Consider the following 17,712-nt stretch of genomic DNA (forward strand, 5'->3'; position numbering starts at 1 on the left):
TGAGGTATTATTTAACCCCTTTCAATCGTAACTTGTGAAATACCAATCCCTCCCTTCCTTAATTACACATTGAGCATTCTTAGGGCACAATGATCCAATTTCTTGTTGATTACACTTGCCTCTATGCAATGCCTTAATAAGCCCTGCCTTCATTGTGCATTGTGTAGTCCTAGTGGAAAGTAGGTTCATTACTTGTCCCTTGCATTGGTGACCTATGAAATCCCTAGAGCCTCCTCCTCAATCAATGTGCATTGCAGAGTCACTATGCCAAAACTTGTCACCCTTGTCTCCTCGACTTTCCCACTGCGTAGATCCTTGCCTCTCTCTCTTTCCATTATGAAATGTGCACTTCTAGTGCCCAAAACTCCATCCCTTACCTCCTTAATCTATGCTTTGCACCCAAGAAGGCTCCTCTCTAATCTTTGCACACTATCCCATCATAGTCAGCACCTCACATGAGAAAACAAAGATAGAACATGTGATTTTGGGGACTGATATTGTCTTTTCATGAGTGAAATTCATTTACAGGTGCTATCATCCTATCATGGAAAGATGATGCTCAAGGAGGTCAGCAACAAGAGGTTCCAAAGAGGACACTTATGGAGATAAGACACAAAGATGATACCATGCAAGAGTAAAGGAATCTTGGACCACAACAAAGAGATGGAAACTCATGTTGACTTAGAAGGTTCCAATTCTTATCTTGATCCTTTAGAGGGTGAAGATGAAGCAAATCTCATACCAATCATGAAGATTTGAAGAAATAGAAACAAAGAGAATAACTTGGCATCGATACACTACAATGAAGTCTCATGTCACAATCGCCAAATTGTATCTCTTCAAAGTGTCAACACAAGGGTGTTGTTTTGTCTCATGTATTTTTTCCACATTGTTGGTGAAATGTAATTGTGTAATTTCAAAAATTGGAAAATGTAAAATGTGTGGAAGCCAAAGAGTCACACATGGAATGTAAAGAGTGACTAGGAATTCCAAGAGCCATGTAGGAGCTAAAAAGTCATATGGGAGTACAAGAGTCATGAGGGAGGTCAAGAGTCACATGGGAGGTGAAAGGACACCTCATTTGTTATAAATGAACCCTCATAGCTCAAGCAAAAGGACTTTTCACCTTGGCTTATCTAGTTTGGAATAGGAGAGAAGATCATTATTTAGGATCAAGTGGTGGCTTAATGTTCCACTATTGGGGCTAGTGTTGCATCATTGTAATGGTGTAACTGGAAATTTCACTTAATATATTGAAGCTCTTAGAGCCAACACACTTTCGTTCATGTATCATGGATGTCGTAAGGCTATTCTTTTAATGTTTACTTTATATGTTTGTGTTCATACATACTAAAGAAAATGAACTATTTTGTTTGCTTTGGTATATATCTTGTTGAATGTGTGTTGTTACTTTGTTTCATGAACATTGTTACTTTGTGAACTATTTCAAAAGTTAATTAACAATTATTTCTATGCTCATGTGTGCCTTTATTATGAGAGTGCTAAAACTTTTCTTCTAAAGGCTCACTCTTTCTTTTCCCATCCATGTAAGGGCTTTTTATGTATTGAAATTGATGGTTCACAAAATTAACTCGTTTATCACAAAGTTATGTGCATACTCTCTTGTCTTGATAATTGTGGCTAGGGCAGATCTTTAAGAACAATATAATGGTGGTTGGGTCGAATTCTCAGATGGGGCTTCTATCCTAAATGGTGTGGAGTCTAGTCGGGACTTCATACCAAGGAGACCCCATATGTTGGTGGACTTCGGACAATGTCAACAGATCCCGAACATAGGAAACATAGGGGAGTAAAAACCAATACCCTCAAATCATTGACTTGTAATATAATATGAAATCCTTGTTAGGGAAAATATCGTTAGGTAGAAATGCTAACAAGGATGGAATTTTACTTATGATGGATGAGCTTAAACTTCAAATGAAGGATTTTAGTTAGATATTTTGAAGGATAGCGACACACTTCAGCATCCCACTCGATCTAGGGAGTCCACGTCAGCAATGATAAGAATCTATAGTGGATCCTTTCAATTCCATACCTTGTCCATGATTTTTCGGTTTCATAGGTTTTTATCATATTTCTAGTTATTCAAAATAAGCAAGTTATTTAGCTTATGGCTATTAATTTTTAGAAAAATATGTATGTATTTTGTATACTCTATCTTCAAAATTTTACTGGCTAAAAAACTAAAGCATTACCACTAACCTAGTTTCCTAGTAGAATTTATATATTCTATCTTCAAAATTTTACTAGCTAAAAAACTAAGCATGGCCACTAACCTAGTTTCCTAGTAGAAAATTAAACATATTCAAACTATTATATATATATATATATTTCCTTTAAATGAAAATATGAAAATTAAAAGAAAAAAAATATGCAAGTTCAAAAGGTGAAATTAAAATTATAAAAATGAATATGATATTTGTATGGCAAAGTAATAGGAATACAAAAACAATAACTTATAGAGTAAGAAAATTATTACAATTCTTTAATTATTTTATGGTAATATAGTTTTTAGTAAAATTTATATTGTATTTATATAAATTCTATTTTAAAATGTATGTTAATATTAAGTAGGTTAATAGGTGTTATTAATAAATATTATGTGGATAGTTAAATCTAAATACTTTCAAATATTTTTTTATTGTAGTTGATAACAAAATGTTAAATTTGGAACATTTTTCTCTTTATAATTTTAAATATTTGTTTATTGTAATTAAGTGTTTAAGTAGTTTCCACTTTAAATCCTATTTCTCTCATTTTTCCATTCTAATTTATTTTTCTCTATTTTTTATTCATGCATCTACTCGCTGACTCGCTCTTGTAAATAGATTGGTGTGGCTACTTCATTGCACACAATAATAAAATCCGTGATAATTTTTAGCATAAATTATTAAGAAGATACTTGGCATCAATTTATATATATATATATATTTAATTTACAATATGTTGTTTGGTAGAACCACTTGAACGTTTTAATTCTGTATAGAAAATTATCTACAAATAAATTCTTAAAAAAATGAAAAATATGCAATGACGAGAACATAAAATACATATAGAAATTTTTTTCCTAAATCCAAAATTAGGAAAACCAGATTGATTTTTCATTATTTTATTTTCAATGTTACAATACGTTATATACAGGTTGAAGGATTCATAAAATCTCAATCCATTAACCCTCGTTTAATAAAATCTCAATCCATTAACCCTCATTTAGAACATAATTGTAGTTCCATGGATCAAATCTACACAAATACTATGAGAAAAACCATCATACTCAAACCATGGGAAAAAATCATTTGTTGGTTTGCCCACAATCCTTCAATCTTCCCAACCATGATTGGGTCCACATTTTTTTTTTGTTGTTGCCTCGAACTCCTCGTGACTCGTCGTTGTGCCCAACGCAACTTAGCACCACCTGGGGCTAGTCATGCAAAGAATATGACACATATCGAACACCACTTATGGAAAACAACATGGATGTTGGTGAATTTGTGGCTCTAGCTTATCACACTATGCTAATTTTGGATTTAATTTCATGGCTTATAGAGATTATTTGTAATCATATAAAATAAACCCTAATTTGGTTCAATTTTCATTTGTTGTTTATGCTTGTCAAATCTTATTTTTATTGAACTACTCAATTCGTCCCTCATACATTTATATATGGAAAACAAATCATTAATTTTTTTTTAGTGCTGGGGAGAAAAGTTGAAGATTGATAATGGACAATGCTATTAAGGATAAGATTAATTTTAACAATAATATTACATAAGAGTAAAAGAGATATTTGATTTATAAGGCTTATCGTTTGTGAAAGGCTACGAGCAATGTATTGTATGATGTCAGTGAACATATATCAACCACCTTTAATGTCATTGTGCTATTGTTATATATAAAATGACATGAAATATGTTGAGATATTTATCAATTTATTTGAATTTAGTATTGTGACTAAATCTTAATAATAACTTTTAATTAATGATAAAAATCACTTTAATATCTGAAAAAAAAATTGAATTTTTTATTTCTCTCCACCAATAATAATGCCTTTACCAATTCATCATTGAGATTACCAATTTATAATGAGGTAATCCTAAGTTCTTTTGCACTTGATGTCATAAAATAATTTCATCTGAAAAACATGATTTTGCATTTTGGAGAAAAAGATATATCACTTCTATGAATAAAATTATTTAATAAACTAAAGTGTGAAAAATATTGTAATCCATGTCTAATTTAAATAAGCTCCTTGGCTGCATAGTCCTTTGACTTATGTTTTATAATTTAATTGTTGTATATGAATGAGAAAGGGAAAATGTTGCATTTTGTTTCTAGTTTTATACTATACAAATATAAATCATCTAATACAAACATTACATACATGTATCAATTTTTTTTTGCTAAATCTAGTTTTGAGAATAGTAATTGGAAATGATGATTGCAAAAGTAAAATGCGATGCAACTAATAAATCCATAGACACCAATACTTATAAATCATCCTATCTTAATTGAAGGCTACTAAATTCAATATATGAATAATCTCTACTCCCTTCAATATAAAAATCTAACAACATTATCCTAATAGGTGAATTGATCCCTTATCCCTATAAAAGCATATTTGCACAATACAAAACTAAGGAAGTTTATTGGATGAATTGATCCCTATAAAAGCATATTTGCACAATGCAAAACTTAGGATACAAAACTTAGAAAGTTTATCTGTGGATAAGGTTATTATGGCATTGAATTCAAAGATTTTCTTGATTATTTAAACCTTCAAAAAAGTTGTTCCATTCCTGTGAATTTTGTTATTACCCAAGCTGATTTAGTTCATTTTTGTCGGAAAATCTCACAAAAGCTTCAGGATTGTTACGAAATTATGGAAGAACTGGTAGTAGATCCGTTGTGTCTGAAATTGTTCTCAGAGTTGAAGTGCTTGGTGAACCCCGTCACAATAATAGAAATCACTGCCATTGGAAATGTAGTCTTACTCAGGGGCACCAATATATCGAAATATATAAATAGTGAAAAATTTACAGTAGTAATGTACATGCGCCATTGGAATTTAGGCCAACCTATATGAAATTGCCTCTCTCCCTGCAGAAATTCAAAGAAACAAAACTAACTGAAACCAGAATCTTAGCATGAATTTTCATCTTGACTCCAAGGATATTCCACAGAAAAGGCGATGCACCTCAGAGCAATATTATTCGATAATGATCCTATTTTCAACACCTCGTAACAAAAACATTTTATTCAAAATATTGTTTTCTTTTCTTTTCGTTCAATGATTTTACATCTTTACATCGATAATAACAACTATAACTTGGATTTACAATAATCTTTGTTAGATAATAACAACTATAACTTGGATTTACAAAAATCTTTGCTAGATTTTCTCTAAATATAACAGAAATTTCCATGACTCTGGGCAACCCCTCCGCCTCATTAGAGTACACAGATAATAATAAACTACTTTGCGTTGCACGAAGGTCAGCTCAAGGAAGGCCACGAATGCGATGAGTCCTTCCAACTCACATTAAGTGATGCAATTAAAATATTTAAACTCTGATATAACATATAAAAAAAAAGCTTGACGAGTCCGTTGTAGTCTAGTTGATTAGGATACTCGGCTCTCACCTGAGAGACCCGGGTTCAAGTCCCGGCAATGGAAGCAGTTTTGTTTGCACATGAGTGCATGATCTGGCGGTCGGTGCTGTCGGCTATCTCGCTCCCCGACCACGTTCGATTCCCCCTGCTGCTGTTGTATGTTGGTTCCATGGTGAATGTTCGATGTGATCCATTGCGAATGTAATGTATGATGTGATGGTTGTCAGCGCGTCTGACAAAATATAAATGTAATAAAAAGAGGGCCCCATTCCGCTTCTCTTGGGAACAAGCCCCTCCCTTTTAAAATATCAACAAAACGCTCGCCACTCTTACAAAACATAGCATGAAGGGTAACATAGAAGCATTTAAAAATGGATGTGAATGTTTAAGTATTCCAAATTTGCAGACATGGTTTATGTGGTTGTAGCAATCATCCAAATATAAGTTTGTTTAACATATTTATGAATAAGAAAAAAATGATAGCAAAGATGATCAACAAAAAAAAATGGATTAATAAAATTGATATTTCTATATATATTATTTAATAATAAATAATAATTACAAATCAATAGAAAAGATAATCAATGAAAATAAAATTCGATATTTAGTTAATGATTAACATATTAATAAAATTCCCACGGCTTTGGATTGACGGTGAATGGGTGCGCTGTTAAGGCACTCCTTGCGATAGGTCACTGGTTCAATTCCCCGTGGGTATTTAGTTTAGTCTTAGCCTAGAAAAAAAAAAACATATTAATAAAATTGATATTTCTATATATATTATTTAATGATAAATATAATTATAAATTTATAGTTAAAATGATTAATGAAAATATAAGATAGATTAATAAAAGTTGGTATTTAGTTAGTAATTAATAATTTTTTTTATAGAAGATATTGATTTGTTTTTTTATAATTATGTCTTAAGGTGTTTTTTCTAGGAACAACTCTCATAAATGCTACTTTGCACCACTCTGTAACGTCAAATCTATTGTTAGACAATTGAACATTTCTCTACCTTTCAATTAATACAATTTCAACTAAATGAATATAGTTTCAACTAAATAAATGACGGCATATAACCCTCTCCATATTTTCCTTTCCATATTTCCCTTTTTGTTTTCATTTTCAAAAGAGAACTCTGCTCCTGGGGTTTTTGAGACAATTAGATCTGGCTAATTTTGGCTCACGGAATGGACAGGAGACACGATCAAAACACTACAACAAAACCATATCGGAAAAAGGATGAGAGGGTTTTGAAGCTCAACTTCATGGATTTTTCCTTGGCGGAACAATCTCTCCTTTCATTTCCAACTGCACCAATTCACAGTGCCTCAACTTGTCGGAAAACTATTTAACTAGTGAGATCCGACGGAGTATGGTTTTACTCTATAATGTTTATGTACTTTCACTGACCCAGGTTTGCAGATTCTCCTTCTGAAGATGATATAAACAAGACAGGAAATGATTCTAGTTCATCTGACTCAGGACAGGCACACCAAGCAAAGAAACAAAAAGTGAATTGTAATCTTGGCATTCCACTTGGTAAGTTCATGCCAGATGTTCCCTCACATAGTATTGCCTCACCAGCCTTTATGAAGCCTCATACATTTTTGGAAAGGAATCCAAGTTTTCATGTTTAGATCAAGGCCTTTGTTGTAGTTGAAGCTACTTTTGGCTGGCATAACCTATTATTTTTTTGTTTCATGCTTGTGCCATTTTTTGTTGATGGTTGGTTTGCACAGACGAAGCAGTGGATCATGTCCTCCCATCCTATGTTGCAAGAAACATATAGTACAGGACCATACTAGGCTCGTTTCCAGAAACGTGTGTTGTACAACCTTGAAACATGTTTTCAACCTCACAAGTGCATCCCACATATTGGAAACACGTTTCATTGACCGGAAATGCATTTCCCAGACCATACCAACAATTGTATGACACAGTCCCAACACTAAATTTATCATTTTAACTTGGATTTTAACTATGTTTGACAAAAAATGCTTGCAGTTAAAAGTTGTGCTTAATAGTCCCTCATACCTCATATGTAAGCTGACCTTCGCGAAGTCCTTGTTATGCACTCCAGCCTCATATTAAAAATATTTAAGAACATAAGCTTTTGAAGTGTAAATTCTTCGTGTATTACTTCTCTCAAGTATATCCAACAAAATGAAAACAGAGTTGTTACAAATAGGAAGTAAATACGAAATTAAACCCAAAAGAGATGCAAAGGAGTGTTGCAGCGAATTTTAAATTAACTGGTTGCGTGGTTATTCAGGAAAAATCAGAAAATCTATGGTCAACTCCGGAGAAGGAACCCAATGGAAATTATAATTTTTTCAACCATATCCAACAAAACGAAAGAGAGTCTTGTTAGAAACACAAACTAAGTAGGAAATTAAACCCAGAAAAGACATCGAATGAGTATTACTCCACAGGAAATGTAAAGGAGTATTGCAGATAATTTCTATATGAACAACTTACATGGATATTGAGGACTAAGCTGAAAATTTATTTTTGGGTCAGTAGAAGGAAACCTAATTGAAAATATAACTTGTTTCCAAAGAAGAAAAAATAAAATAGAATAAATTTATATGGAGGACAACTCACTTACAAGGGGAAAATCTAGTGGAGAACACTTTGTCATTTTCTCTTCATCAGGTGCCATATGAACAACCAACCTTCTCCTGGAAGTAAGACCTCTAATGTTCTGTAATCTCATCAGAGGTGCTACAGGTGCTACTGAACATGTAGGACAGATGTACATGAAGGTTTGTGAGGACATGGGGAGGGGTAGAGGGAGAACAAGGGTGAAGAAGCCATGGCTATGGATAGGAAAAGAAGGAACTTGGACACAAATATTCATATTTTTAAGTTATGCTTTATTTTAAATCAACTTATCTTTCGACAGAAGATCATCGCTTTACCCAAGCAGGATGTAGTTAAACCGTTGACTAGGGCTGACATCTCTTGGACACTTACCACTAGGATATCATTCTTAGAGAAGAAACATACACCAAGGATAGTACCACCTTGTGCCAGATTGTACCTTTAAAAGGAAAATTGTTGTACATTTTTGTCTTTACAGAGAAGTGGTGAACAAGACATTCAAAAACTTATAGGAAAATGATTCTAGCAAACTTTCCCAACAAAAAGCATAATTGTGGCAATGAAATTATTTAACATTGAGTATTGATGACATCGAGGTTGTTTACTTTTGTATCCTCCTTAGGTTGAATATGTTTGGACAATCTATAGAACTTGAGTAGTGCATGATGTTATGATATGACCTTGAGAGAAAGGAATAGAGGAAATCAAGGGTTGTCTATGTCAAGTGCATTTTGAGAGAAGTCAAGTGTAATCCATCTCAATGTGAATTAGGCGTGTAAAATAATGTGAATGGTAAATAATGTGATTTTTCTATAATATTTATGCTTCTTAATGTGAATGGTGAATCTACAGTACTGTACCCTGCTTCCAAATTCTTCATTATACATATCCACAATTGTTTAAACTAACATTCTCTTTCTGATTGGATGTATTTCTCTGAGCAGGGTGGTATACACTTGTTTTCTCCCTTAATTGTAAGCGCATGAAAATATTAGATTTATAGGACAGGGTACCTTTAATCATGTGAGCCAATGATCTTGGACGATTTTTGATTGAATTCTTCAAAACTTATTTCCATTTGATATTCCAAAATGTGTAGATAGTTTTGTTGGTTGGAACAATGCTACAAGTTATAATAACAAAGATTCAGTTCTATAGAATTTTTTCCACCTTACATTCATTTTGTAGATATCGTCAAGCAATATGCTCTTCCAGTAGAGAATAAATTCTTCTGTGTAGAGTCATTTGGTTTACTATGGTAATGATCTTACATTTTGCAGTCTTCTGTTTGTTGGCCTATGGTTTAGTGGTTGAGACAAGGCATCACCATGTTAATGACCCAAAGTCAAACTTAGATATCAGAGCCTTGAATTTAAGTTGGTTGAATTTGATGAGATTTATATGCAATATTAATTCAATAATTAATAAAAAAATATAGTCTTAGGAACCCTAAATTAACTTCAGTTTATACAGCTTTATAATTTCATTTATGTTACATCTATGCATCTTATTTAGATTTGACTTTATGCTTACAGTATGAATTTGACTTGAGATCTTGTTTTCATGACAATTTTGTTTTGATCATAATCAAAATCATCTTTGGGTTAGTATGTGATCACTTTTTAAGTTTTCCCATAAAATTTTCCATGAAAAAAAAATTGTATTGACTTTTAACTAACACACACCCTTGATGCATTACCTGCATTTCTCCTTTGTGAGATTTTGCTATAACTTTTATGCTTCTTAATTTGAATGGTAAATCTTTAGTACTCTACCTTGATTCCTTATACCATCTTTGACCTCAAATCTTGCAGTTTGTACTTGTGGATTAATTAAATTATTAAGGAAAGACCCATATTCCATGAGGATTGGTGGAATGACCAATTTCACATGATTTTGAATAGTCCACTCAACACTTATTGCATCAGTTGATGCTCACAAGGCTGAAGAAGTGGTATTAAAATTAACAAAATGAATCAAGTAGCATCAATAATAAGCTCTAGGGCTTGCACTCCAGTAACAATGACTTCCTGGAAAGGTATTTCATCCCATGACTCCAGGATCAAGTGTATTAAACCTTTAAGTTTCCTTCCATATTCAAACCCACTTTGTTGGCTACCTATCTGAAAGCAGTGATTTATTTATGCATGACTCAAACATTTGGGATATCATTTTTAGCAACTAGTTAGTAATGGGAATGTTCTAGTTGTCATAACTTTTTGTATTTGAGTTTTCGAGATGAATTAATTTTGCAAAATAGTCTTATGGAATTTAAAATAACTAATTTGATGCAAATATGTTTATAGGAATGGATCATGTAGATTAAGGAAAAAGACATCACTACATTGCTAAAGTTCTTTTGGTAGACTGTCTTATCATTATTTGTATTATTTCTCTGAGATAGTCATATTGTTTTAATGGTTCATATGTGGTAAGTATACTTAAGCATTTAGTCATTGTATGACTCTTTTCCAACCAAGTTTGAACATATTTTTCTTAACTAGTTTATGATTGTTATGATATTAACCATGTATTCGAGCTTGTAGATTTATGATATTATGTTGGGAAACTGAATGCTTGTTGGATTTTCCTTACCTTATATTTTGTATCATTGAGCAACTTACTGTAATCATAGTTTAATGTGATTGATTTAACTATATATATGTTTATGGCAAGTCAAATGGAATTTCTTCTCTTGTCTTGGCAAAGTTAAAATCACTAATGGAAAATCCATAATAATTGAATAATTCATATTGCAGATCAGATAGAGGGTGAGATCTAGATATAAATCTCTTATAAGTTAAGAACCTTATTGAAAAGTTGAATGATCCATGGCCATGTTTTGTGCCCATGTGGAAGAGGCGTGTCACTTTAACAGTATTAACAGAGTTAATGTATGTGATTCTAATAAAAATATAAAATGGAAAATAAATGAGGCTTTCATGTCTTTTGTTTTTATCCCTCTCTTAGTGTTTAATCAATATGCAATCAAGATGGATATATGATATTAATAGGAAAGTTTTGTCTGCTTGGGTTGTAATGTGGAAGGCCAATTGATATTCATATTTTTTACCTATGCTTTCTTTCAAATCAGCTTACCTTTTGACAGAAGATCATGGCTTAACCCAGGCAGGATGTAGTTAAACTATTGACTAGGGCTGGCATCTCTTGGACACTTACCACTAGGATATCATTCTTAGAGTAGAAACATACACCAAGGATAGTACCACCTTATGCCATATTGTACCTTTAAAAGGAAAATTATTGTACAATAACAAAGATTTTGTTCTGCAGAACACTTTCCACCTTGCATTATTTTTGTTGATATGGGTGTTAGAATATTCCAACACATAGGAAATAATTAAGCATAACTTGGTCTAGTGTATAGTTAGTTAAAGTGTGTTTCTTTAGTATGTTTTTTTTGTAACTTACAATCTAGCAGTTATGATATGTTGTAGACATGAAGTGATCTAACGGTTCATTCTCTCCTTGGTATTACCGAAACTTGATTCGTGGCTTACACTCGATTGGTCCATGATCTCTATTTAAAGATCATGGAGGGTCATTTGGTATGTGATCATTCATGAGAGAAGCTTCTGTAGATTTTCTTTCTTTTGCATTAATAAATTTCCTGAAGTGGTCGCGTTGGCTCAAACTGTGGATTGTTTCCCTCTTTGAGGGTTTTAACCACGTCAATAATACTAGTGTATTGATCTACGATCTATTTGTGAGTGGTGTCCTTTGGTGTTCTATCTAAGGAAATTACCTTGTAAATTTCTACATGGTATTAGAGTTATTTGAGGGCCACATCCGTTGGTGATCCAAAGCCGAAGTCGGTACAATTGCATCCGACTGTCGTTTCCTATATCTATTGTTTATGACCATGTTCGGGCCGAGAGGATTGTTCTATTTTGTTAAGAGAATTTGTTCTAGTGAGGAACCCCTTTTGTTTCATTCTAAAAAGTTTCCGATAGCCCTAGATATGTTATTTTTAAGATATAGAGGTATATAGTATTTATTTGTAGTTATAGTTATTTATATCTCTATTTATTTCGGTTTATGGTCCTATAAAAAAAATTATTACCGGATCTATACCTTTCATTTCTGCGTATGCTCTCTTCCCTACAACTTTGTGCGATATAGGCAAACCAAAAACAGAAAGAAAGGATTTTTCTCATGTGTATGCTCTTTTTCGTTGCGCCTTAGTGTGATCTCGAAAAATGAGAAACATTGAGGAAAATATATAGTTTCCAGCCAAATCTAACTTCAAGTCATAAGGCTTGGATACCTTTGCTTGTTCGATTGGTTTGTGTGGTTTTTTTTCCTGTAGGCAAAAAGGGGTTTTTAAAGTAAGCACACACCCCAAAGCTTCAGTGAGAAAAAAAAATCTCCTTCCTCCTTTCCAACAATTACTAACCTTTTAAACTAGCTCACTTGGTCTCAAGATACTTGATGAAATAGAGGTCTTGGGTTCAAGTCTTTCTTTTTTTTGAGTTACTTTTTCAAAAAAGTGCATGTAACTTATGTTTTAAAGTTACTCTATGTAAAAGTGTTCTCACCCATTATAAAAAGTGAGTCACTTATAATTCTAAAGTCACTTTATCTTTTATTTAAATTACAATTTAGTGGATAGTTCATAAAGTACCATTGTAAAAATGACTTTCACTTATTTATAAAAGTGAATCACATAAAGTATTCATTTTTTTAAAAGTGAGCTAATTATATTAAGTTTGGAAAGGGGGGATTTTTTTTTAAATATAACATTATCATCAACTTCCAAACATTCACGTGGTTCATTGGCATCTTCAACAACTTTCCTTCAAAAAAAAATAACTTCCTCACAATCTTGGCATTACCGTCGAGGATGATTAGATCTATTTTTCTTTACAAGATTCCCATCATGATCCTGCTTCTCGAATCAAAAATTCATATTTTCAGAGATCACGAGGCTTTCCAAAAAACCACCATGAATTTTACGATCTAATCACTAAATGGCTAGAACAATCTTACTTGGAAAGCTCTGTCACAGGTAGAAAGTTTCAATCCTTCTTGTGCTTGCTAAGAAGCTCGGTACAGACAATGACGCACCCGCAAGAGGCTTCTGAAGTTTGTTGAAAAGTGGTATCCATCAAAGAGGTAAGAATGTGTATTGGGTAAAAGTAGTGGTTGTGACACGTCTTTCTTCCCACAAGCAAGACCTTCCTTCCCATGTGCAAATTTTTCAAGTTTCTGTATTTTCTATTGCACATCATTTTTTATCTGTTTTAATCATTTGTATATTTGTGGATGCAGGTCGGGAACGACTATGGTGGCTTCACTGGAAATTTCATTACACGTAACCTCGACCATCTAGTTGTTAGGATAGGAGTACGATTAGCTACATCTTATTTTTCCCTTCCTTTCACTCGTAGTCCATCCTGGTTTTCTTATTCTCATTTTACATCTTGTTTTCTTTGGCCATTTTATTCTCTTGTCTTTTGATTTTTTTCCTAGTTCTGTTTCTTTTTTCTTTTTGTTGAGTTTTCCATTTGTTTTCACTACGCGAATAAGTGTTGTGCCTGGACTTGCGTCCTGGCTTCTAAATGTGTATGTGGTTGAAGTTCAAAGAGTCTTGTGACATTGCAGCCCTTGGCTAGTCCTTTGTCCATCTTCTTTGTGTTTGGTTGTAACTTTTGGGCACCGAAGTCTTGATGGAAAATACGTTTCATTCGTAAGGAGAGCTTTGGTCCAACCATGAACCTCTGTCCAGTCTGGGAACCTCATGCCTCTACTCAGTTTTATGCTTTGGTGTGTTCAAGCTTATCCAACTAGTAGAAACAAAGAAGGGGAAAATCTAAACGAGAAAAATTAAATCAAAGGTCTTTACATGTTTCTCTGAAGGAACAACCTCTCTTGCTCTCAATAAGTCAGGATCCCTCTTCCACCCAAAAAATAAATAAGTGTCAATGCACAGTTGTCTTTAAAAAACAACAAAGGCAAAAGAAGAGAAAGGCTTCCTGCGTAGAGAGGTGAAGTAGGATACTCCACTAGGGTACTATCCAAGCTCGTTGGAAGTGGAGCAATGCTTTTGTTCCTACATGACTCCATCGGGGTACTATCCAGGCCTGCTGGCAGTGGAGAAACACCAAAGATGAAAAACTATACTCTGAAAATCTTAAGCTCACGGCCCAAACTACCCTTCCCAATTTGAAACATTGTGACTTGGTTGAATCTTGTGTTGTGTTCAACTGAGTTGGTACAAGGCAAACCATGTTTGTCCATGGGGCAAGTGGGGAATTCAAAGTAATCTTCATGATGAATCAATGCTCCCTAATGGACCAAGGTCCTGCATTGAACGAATGAAGACAGAGAAGATGGAATTCAACCAGTGTGTCACCAAGTGTTGTAGCAGTTGCAACACCCTCCAAAATTTTGGCCTGTACTTAAAATTCAGATCATACTATCGATCACATGATCATTCGTTCCTTAGTCACTTATTGGTAAGATGATATCAAGCTCCCCTCTTAAGAGTCGTTCACGCTTTTATATTTATATAGTATGTGTCATCTTTGGGCATGGGATTATCGTTTGTCATGCAAAGGGAAATTTGTTTGCTTCAAGGGGAAATATTTGTGAGAATGGGTTGTTCTCATCACATAGACATGTTTCACACTCATTTCACACACTCTTGCACAAGTGTCGTCTTTATCCTCTTAAAGTTTATCATCGAAGCCACACTTGTCATAAGCTGCCACAAAGGTTGTTGCATTAATCGAAGTATGTGTTATATGTTCTAGATGGTCTATGTTGTATCACTAAGTGTTCAAGTGTGTGATCATAGTTAAGTTCTATCATTGTTCACATTAGTTCCACTGATCCCACACTTAGCCAAATTCCAGACTTTCCCTAGCAACCCAGCCTCATCCAGCTTTCTTGAACTGCACACTTCACATATGTAACCCTCAAGATTTTCCCTTGCTTTTTGGAATTGCACAATGCATAGAAAGGAAATCCTCCCTTAAAATTCAAAATTGACAATGGTTTCCTCCAGTGTCCTTCCCTCAGCCAGAACCCACTATCTCCAAAAACTACACAGTTTTTTCCCTCAGCTGTCGAGTCTGCCTTACATCCTGAAACTATGTAGATGTGACCTCCCAAGGCCTCATCTTGCAGCAGTTCCTTGCATCCAAAAACTGCACAGTTTTGTCCCTCATCTTCTCAGTTTGCCTTGCATCCTAAAATTGCGCAGATATGTCCTCCCAGGGCCTCATCCTGCAACAGTCACTTCCCGTTGAAACTGCGCAATTGTGTCTCTTAGGGGCCACAAAGAAGGATGACATGCTAGGTGACTCTCAAGGAGCTGAGGAGAAAGATAAGCAGACCAAGGAAGTATGATAGAATATCGGGGTCACATAAAGACTCCATCCGACGCATAAACCTTTGGAGGGTAGGTATGGAAAAGAAATCACATCTTTTGAAATACACATCTTAGTGTAGCTTGAAGGATTTCTTATCATTTTCATATCATTCTGTCTTCAATGACATGCATGGTTGCAAGCACTAAAATTCATTCCATTTGTTTCCTCTATGTGTCTTTCTCCCTTTCGCTTGTCGAATAAATTGTCATCTTTTTACATGTTTGGTTTTTATCTCATGTTTGTGAATTGTTCTGGTGACCATGAAGGTTGGTCTTTGTGTATGCAAGTTGTCCTAGCCATCTAAATACCTATCGCACTCATACACAAAGTTGTAAGCACTTTCACACAAGTGTTGTCACGATCATCCAAAGGTATATCCCAAGTGTCGCACTTGATGCTTTTCACTCTAAACAGTCTCACAAAGGGAAAGGCTTTGTCTTTTTTTCTCGATGGTATATTTTTTTATGTTGTCAAAGTATGCTAAGTGTGTGATCACAATGTCGAGTCCTCACAAGTTCACTTTCCTCACTCTTAACCATTTTCCTAAAAATCCCTCCGACCAGACAACCCCCTCTCCCCATACCCCAATTGAGATGCAGTGCATGGTATCATCCCTTAGTAATGATTCTATGCTGCCTAGAACTGTGCAGTGCTTGAGGCTATTCCTAGGATAGTTTGACTATGCAATCCTAGAGGTGAGCAGTCTACCTTCCTACCCAGAATTACACAGAAGCTACCTCAAATCCAGACTTGAATTGTGCACTTCGCAAGATCAGTCATCAAGCCTCCTCCCTGCCTGCTGGAACTCTGAAATGCATAGAGACCTGAACCTGGACTACTCTCAGAAAATATGCAGAGGTGACCTCCCTCAAGTTAGGTCTCACTACTCCTAGAAACTACGTAGAACTATCCACTATGCCCACTGCTTCCCAGTCTTGTTTTCCCTCAGAAAATTGCACAGAGGTGCCTCTTAGGGCCCCACCTTGCAGCTTCCACTAGTGACCTCAACTACACAATCCTGCCTCCCAGTCACCACTGCGCAGTTTTCCCCGATAGTGAAGGTTGTCCCCCAGAGTTCCTTATCCAATCCTGAGTTGTGCTCTGCACAGTCTCAGTGACCAGTCTCCCTCCCTGTCACCTGGAACTATGTAGTGCACAGTTACTGGGCCCTCTTCCTAGCATGTCATCTCTCCTAGGCTCGGACCATGGGAAACAATGCATCATCTTAGACTATGAGTTTTTGGATTTGATTTCATCCCATCATGAGTGAATTGCAGGAATATGTACACTGATGGGTCATGGAGAGATGAAAAATTGGACGAATAAGGAGTGAACAGGTTAGAAGACTTACTTGCAATGAGATGAACGAAAGAAGCTCAAGTGAAAGGAACACATGCATGTAACCGTATTACAATACCAAGACCATTAAAGACCCCACAACATCAAGCCATGAGGAGAAGAAGACAAAGAACATCCAAGAAAACATCCATCACTCAGCAGCAACAACAACTTGACGTTGCCACTACATCCAGCCAGTCCATGTGAGTAGTGTCATGAGTTCTCGAGACCACATCACTACTATGGGTCATATATGTTGTCAAATGAAAAGTCAATTGAAGGTGAATGGTCATGAGGGTAGTCCAAGAGTCACAAGGGTCAAGCATCACCCTTGGCTATATATGCCCCTCCCATTGTATGGGCAAGTACTTTTTACCTTAGCTCCTCCCACATATCCTTGAGAGTTTTTCAGACAGTTATTTGAGGAGCGAGGAGTTGCTCCAATGTCCCACTAATCAGACTAGTGATGTATGGTGTACAGATGTGTCTTGGGGAATTTTTCTTAATTTGGAAGCCTGTTAAGGCCAACACGTTTTCACTCATGTTTTGCAGATGTGTGTAAGACTACTCTTAAAACATTTGTAATGCATGTTTTCTTAACGTGTACTAAGATAGTTGAACTACTCTGGTTGTTTTAGCACTTCCATTGTTGAGAATGTGTTGTATTGGTTATCATTGTCGTCTCGTCCTTTTGGACTGCTCCGTAGGACATTAGGAAGACCATTCTTTTTTACTA

At 34.9% G+C, this 17,712-nt stretch overlaps 1 non-coding gene across 1 annotated transcript; it reads left to right on the forward strand.

Annotated features, from left to right (window-relative positions):
* Positions 1–5,622: 5,622 nt before the first annotated feature.
* Positions 5,623–5,695, forward strand: TRNAE-CUC (transfer RNA glutamic acid (anticodon CUC)). Its single transcript has one exon. It is a non-coding gene; the product is annotated as a tRNA-Glu (tRNA).
* Positions 5,696–17,712: the final 12,017 nt, after the last annotated feature.

Source organism: Pinus tabuliformis, chromosome 2_1, assembly GCF_031772625.1.
Source record: "Pinus tabuliformis cultivar Carrire ecotype Pingquan chromosome 2_1, CPIR1, whole genome shotgun sequence".
Lineage (NCBI taxonomy): Eukaryota > Viridiplantae > Streptophyta > Pinopsida > Pinales > Pinaceae > Pinus > Pinus tabuliformis.